The 6,332-nt window shown below is 40.7% G+C and overlaps 1 non-coding gene across 1 annotated transcript; it reads left to right on the top strand.

Moving 5' to 3' along the window:
- Positions 1-3,909: 3,909 nt before the first annotated feature.
- trnae-uuc (transfer RNA glutamic acid (anticodon UUC)) lies at positions 3,910-3,984 on the top strand. Its single transcript has one exon. It is a non-coding gene; the product is annotated as a tRNA-Glu (tRNA).
- The last annotated feature ends 2,348 nt before the right edge of the window (positions 3,985-6,332 follow it).

Here is a 6,332-nt window from a genome sequence, read left to right as displayed (position 1 = left end):
TGTAATCTGTCATTCGTTTATCAGCTGAATACAATGGATATAACACAGATGATTACCCGTCTCCAGCTCCCTAACTTCGCCACTTCCACCACTCAGATGGCCGTGTCTCCAACTTATTCATTCGAATCTTTGCTTTGGCGTCAGTAACCATGTCTAACGAGTCAAGTGTTGGCAGAGAGTGAAATGTCTCAGAGGGAAAAAAAAATGAAGATCAAGTTTTAAGTCGCTAAGATTTGTGGAATTTTTGCCCCCACAAAGTCGTTTGTTAATGCTGTTATTTTTGCAGATCACGTTTTTCTGATGGAACATTTTAATGTCTGAGGTATTGGGTCATGGGGAGCCACTGTTTTTCCCACAGAACTCATGTTTTATGTTCTCACAGGAATGTCGGATTTTGGGAAATTTCTCTTCAGTGTGTGCAATTACCCGTGCATTGCAAGCAAATAACATCTTTGAGTTTCAGAAGACTTGGGCAGCCGTGTCAAAGTGAGTCATTTTTCTGAGAAAGCCGTGTCGTTATTTTTAATAAATATGTGGTAGGAATTTGCAGGTTTCACCTCCAAGTTTACTTGCCAAAGTGATCTTCACACTCCAGATGTGTTGACAGGATTACCAGAGGCACTACAGTGCAATCCCAACAATTGGCGTACTGGCAGAATCTTTCATTCTTTCACTAAGGAGTGAGGAGTTAATTTTCTACAGTGGAAAAAGAAAACTGTTTGACAGCTTAAAATATTGAACTAATGTGTTCCAAAACTGATCTGCTGTTGGATGTAACGTAAGACAGTTTCCTGTGGATGTGCTGTGACAGGGTGATATGAACTGGAGGTTTGTATAGGAATCTGAAATACAAAGAACACAATTATTTTAATCCCCCAAGAAAGCAGTCTATACCTCTTTGAAGTGCACACTTGTAGTTTATATTCCTGTGCCGTAGACGATTTGATCATGATTGTTTTTTTGAGGCAGCTTGGAGGTGAAATCTCACTTGCTGTGATGAGATTTCCTAAAACTACTGCAATGAAGGGCTTTTGTGGCACAGTGGTAACATCTCCATCTCTGGGCTGAAATAATCTGGGTTCAAATTCTGTCTGATGAAGGGTCTAGGCCCGAAATGTCAGCTTTTGTGCTCCTGAGATGCTGATTGGCCTGCTGTGTTCATCCAGCTCCACACTTTGTTATCTTGGATTCTCCAGCATCTGCAGTTCCCAATATCTCTTGGGTTCAAATTCTACCTGCCAAAGAGATGTGTCAAAACATATCTGAACTGTTTCATTAAAATAACTGCAATTGTTTGAAAAATGCTTCACTGCCCTTCACTGTCTGTATTACTTGCTTATTTGTCAGATTCCATGTCAGCTGTTTGCAATCTTGACTCTATTCTGTCAAGAGTAATTTGTTTTATTCTCTTGACTAGGAGCACAAAGGCAACATTTGAAGATCTTTCAAATCTCATCTCCGAAGATGGCAACATAATGACAAGTAGCCAGCACGAAAAACAGGTAAGCGTTTGCATTTGGCACTGTGCATCGATATTCAGGGCATTATAGGTATTTTCAAGCAAAATATCTACAATGAATTACATTGGTGTCTGAATGCATACAAATACTGTGAATCAATAATGCAACAAGGGATACATGTATTACATATGGATGGTCTAACTTGGCTCAAGTCTTCCAAAATCGTTCTGTCATGATGCAACCTTCATAGATTATCTTTCTCAGTGTTCGTTATCTTGGAAGTTTGAACACTTGCACAATGATATTAAAAGCAGGATATATGTCAGTTTTCTTTTCTTTTGATTTGCACACTTGGAGGGCCTCGTAATTAATAAAAGCCAAGGCAAAACACGAATAGCTTTAATTGGTTCTCGTTAGTGTTTTTGTTCAATTAGCATGTCTTCCTTTTATTGTTCTCTGCGGTAATAAATATTTACTGCATTGGAAGTGAGAGATAATCACATTGCTTTGTTTGTTGAGCATTTCAGACATCAACTATTTAGTTTCAACTAGCTTGGACCACCACTGACATTTCAAACTAACTTCAAATACCTTCTCAAAAAGCATATTGTTTTACCAGGTTTCGAGACATTCCTCCTCACTCTGTTTGTCATGCTGTTTGCCCAGTCATTTTGTTCCTGCATTTTACAAAGTAACAAAATAATTTGTTAGTTATAAACATTTTGGTGTCACTTGACCAAACTAGTGTGTCCAGGACAGTAAGGAGGCAAGATGCAAGTTTTCTGTTGAATCATTCTTAGATTAAATCAAAGCAGTTTGAAGGTGGTACTTGAAGAGGACGAAATGCAGCATTCATGTTGGGTTGTTAACAGTTTGACAGACACTCCGTTTTTCATACTGCTGAAAGTTCTAGTTGCGGTTGACGATGTTTTTGCATTGCTGTCCATCTGCTGGCTCCATAATTTCTGCGGTGCTGCTGTCACACCTTGTTTATTATGTTTGCTATTGGTGCACAGTGCAGAATTCCAAATTACTTTTCATATCTGGCTTGAATCTAAAAGTAGATTTGTTTTTAATAATCAAAAACGTGTGTTGTGCAGGATGATTGCTTTTGTGGTGTCAATTTCTATAAATATACATGGGAAAATCTGAGTTCAAGATTGGACAGTTGTTTAACTTCCATAATGCTGTCTCCCAGATTGTACAGTGAATATCGATGCATGGTTCGTTAATCTTTAAGCATGTTACACAGATGTTCTCTGGCAATATGGCTTGCTAAGCTTTACTTTATATGGGTGTGCCATTCGCAAGGCCACCATATCAACACTTACTGTCGATCCTTAATTGACACTGAGTGCAGTGATAAGATACCACCTTGATATACCATAGCGTATTTTCTGAAAATACTTCCCCAAATGTGACTGTCTGGTGAATTTCACCTGAGTGAGCCAGCAATCATCATTTTCACTGTTGTGTTTTTAAATCTCAGAAAATATAATTTGAAACCTCATTTTAAATGCAGTTTGAAGCAGCAACTTCACCATGTCCAACAATTTGATTTGCACACTTGGATGGGAATCTGAAATAGTTGCCAAGTGATTGTTTTATGGGTTAAACATTGATACTAGTTTTGTGATAAACTATTGTGCGTGGGATAAATTGTAATATCACTTCCAAATATCATTGCCTGGCTATCACCTCTTGAGTTCGAATTGGCCAAATGTTGACATAAGGCTTTAGCGTTGTAAAATGTTTTTACAATAAAGGCTTGAGTTTTGAAATCTCTTCTGTTATCTCATTTGATATTATGGGAGATATAGATTAGATGCAGTGAATGAATAGCTGGTTTTCTATGTACATTTTCAGGATGGAGCTTCAAAATTTGCCGCCCTCAACAGCACCTTGAAAGAGAACAAAATACTGACACACAAAACACTGAAAGTAACAAAGAAGAAGGTAATCATCCCTTTATGTTTAATATTGGAATGAAACGTTCTCAAGTTGAAGCAGTTAATCTTGAAGCTTTACAAGTAAATCTGATTTATCTTTCCATAATGGTGTATCTTTGTTATAACTATGCTGTAAAGCAGTTCTCCGGGTAACTAAAGGGAAGTTATCAGCATTGCTGCTACTTAAGCCATTGAACATGTTTGGTTATATGTTTGAAGCTATAACCATGCTGCTTGTTGCATATCTATCAGTGTGTTGGGTTGTGGGTAGAATATTTCTACATTGAACGGAAGTAAATCTGCGAGGCCAGGCAGGTATGCACAAACATTTCCCATGGTCTGATGGATAAAGACAACAGTCAATACAGTGTGGAGCTGAAGGAACTCAGCAGGTCAGGCAGCATGAGAGGAGCAAGAAAATCAACGTGTCAGGTCAGGACCACACTGTATTGACTCTGACTCCAACATTTGCAGTTCTTGCTGTCTTTGAGAGATGGTTAGCATCACTGGTGGTCCAGTGGTTAGGATTCGGCGCTTTCACCGCTGCGGCCTGGGTTCGATTCCCGGTCAGTGCAGCACATTTTGGGGTGGCTCAGTGGCTCAGTGGTTAGCATTGCGGCCTCACAGTGCCGGGGACCCAGGTTCGATTCCAACCTCGGGTGACTGTCTGTGTGGAGTTTGCATATTCTCCCCGTGTGTGCATGGGTTTCCTCCCGGTGCTCTGGTTTCCTCCCACAGTCCAAAGATGTGCAGGCTAGGTGGGTTGGCCATGCTGAATTGCTGGTTGTGTTCAGGGGTGTGTGAGCTGTAGGGGATGGTTCTGGGTGGGATGTTTCAAGTGGCGGTGTGAAATTGGTGAGCCGAAGGGCCTGTTTCTACACTGTGGGTAATGGAATTTAATCTCAATACAACATCTTGGCTGAAGCATTGAAATATGCCGATGCTCACAAAGGCAGAGATTCAGGTACTCATCTGGTGTTCCCTTTTTGTGTAGCGAAGGAAGAACTAAACCCGGGTTACACAATAACTCGGTTAGCCATCATGAATGAGGCAACATGACGAGAATTTTTGCAGCACTGCCCCTTGTGTCTGCGCTGGTCATAAAGCACCCACCTATTCTGATCCCATTTTGTAGAACTTAGCCCATCGCCTGCTAGGTATTCTTCATCAACATGTTCTGAACACATGATGACACTTGTCTGGCAGAGGTGGAACTCAAACTCAGATTTCTGGCTCAGCGGTAGGGACGCTACCACTGAACCACAAGACCCCTTTATAGAGCTCTGATGAAGGGTCACCAGACCCAAAACATTAACACAGTTTTCTTCTTCACAAATGCTCCCAGAGCAGCTGAGCTTTTCCAGCAACTTTGTTTTTCTACCCCTTTAAAGAATTTGCATTTATTGGCGTTTTTGTCAACCCATTCAGCCAAGCTTATGACTCCATTCTGAAGGAGGTTGGACTGAACTGGGATCCCCTGCCTCAACGGTAGGTATCATTCCTACAAAATTCCACAACCCCTACCCCCACCCAGGAGTTTTGATGGCAATGGCGTTTCAAGAGTTCATCAAAATTGTTCTTCAGTGTCTCAAGGGTTCCTGCCTGGACCACCCTTTTAGGCAGTGCGTTCCAGAAACCCACCACTTCTGGGTGAAAAGTTTTTGAACAAATCCCCTCAAAATAGCCTGCTTGTTGTATTAAAACTGTAAGCCCTGATATTGATAGACAGGGAATAAAGTTTTTCCTAATGCTTAGCCAAATCCCTCAGAACTCTTTGAACCTCAACCAGGTTCCTCCTCAGTGTCTTTGTTGCAGTGAAGATTGTCCCAGCTTATTTAGCCCCTTTCTATAACTGAAATGTTCCCGCCCGAGCTGTATTAGTCAATTGGAATCAAAATTAGCTTTTGGCAGGAAGTAAGCGTGACTTTTGAAGAACATTTCTGCAACTTGAAGCTTTCATTCGGCAGTGTAGCACAGGGTAGAGTGATAGTTCTTGCTGTGTGTACTTTAATGCTCCAGACACAAAAGATACAAGTATGAACATCAGGCTCACAGATGACACAAGAATGGGAGGTGTGGTAAATAGCAAAATGCTTTAGTCTCTAGGCACACCGTGTTCTAACTGTGGCTCAACTAATTTTATTTACGTCCGCTCTTATATTCAGGCAAGTATCCAATATGGTGCTTTTACCACCTTATCCACAGGTCCTCCTGCCTTCAAGAATATGCTTATGCGCACAGCAAGGTCCTCGTGATTCACTGTACATTCTAAAACTTCCATTTAACATGTCTTGTCCTGACTTATTTGTCCTCCCAAAACGCTTCGCCTGACACTTTTCAGGATTGAATTCTATTTGCCTCTTTTCAGGCCTTCTAACCAGCCCATGTGTGTAATCCTGGAGACTAAGGCTTTTTGCTGTTTACCACATCGCCAATTCTTGTGGCACCTGTGAACCCGCTGTTCACACTTGTAGCTTTTGTGCCTTGAAAATTCATGTACACACAACAAGAACCATCACTTTATGCTGTGGTATGCTGCTGGATGAATGCTTCAAGTTTCAAAAATGCTCTTCAAAAATCACACATACTTCCAGTCGCAAAGTCAGTTTTGGTTCCAGTTTGCCAATTCCGGTGTATCTCCTAGGCTTTTAGCTCCTTAAGCAGTCTGAGACCATTAAATTATTTCTTGGGGTCAGAAAGGTGTTCTATGAAAAGACATTGAGTAGAATTATATTCTTGAGTTTTGAAAAATAAGGGTTAACCTTACTGAGTCAAACGTTTGGAAATCTGGTGCGATAAATTGTTTCCATCTTCAGGCAAAATCACACAGTACTTAGAAAATTTCCAATCTCCAAATGATGAAGTTACATAAACATTGAGTTTGGTTGACAGTTAACAGATCAGGGATCAAAACTCCGAACTT

The sequence above is a fragment of the Stegostoma tigrinum genome, chromosome 8 (genome assembly GCF_030684315.1).
Source record: "Stegostoma tigrinum isolate sSteTig4 chromosome 8, sSteTig4.hap1, whole genome shotgun sequence".
NCBI classification, from domain to species: domain Eukaryota; kingdom Metazoa; phylum Chordata; class Chondrichthyes; order Orectolobiformes; family Stegostomatidae; genus Stegostoma; species Stegostoma tigrinum.
The sequence above is the reverse complement of the archived record's forward strand: the minus strand, read 5'-3'. Positions and strand labels throughout refer to the sequence as shown.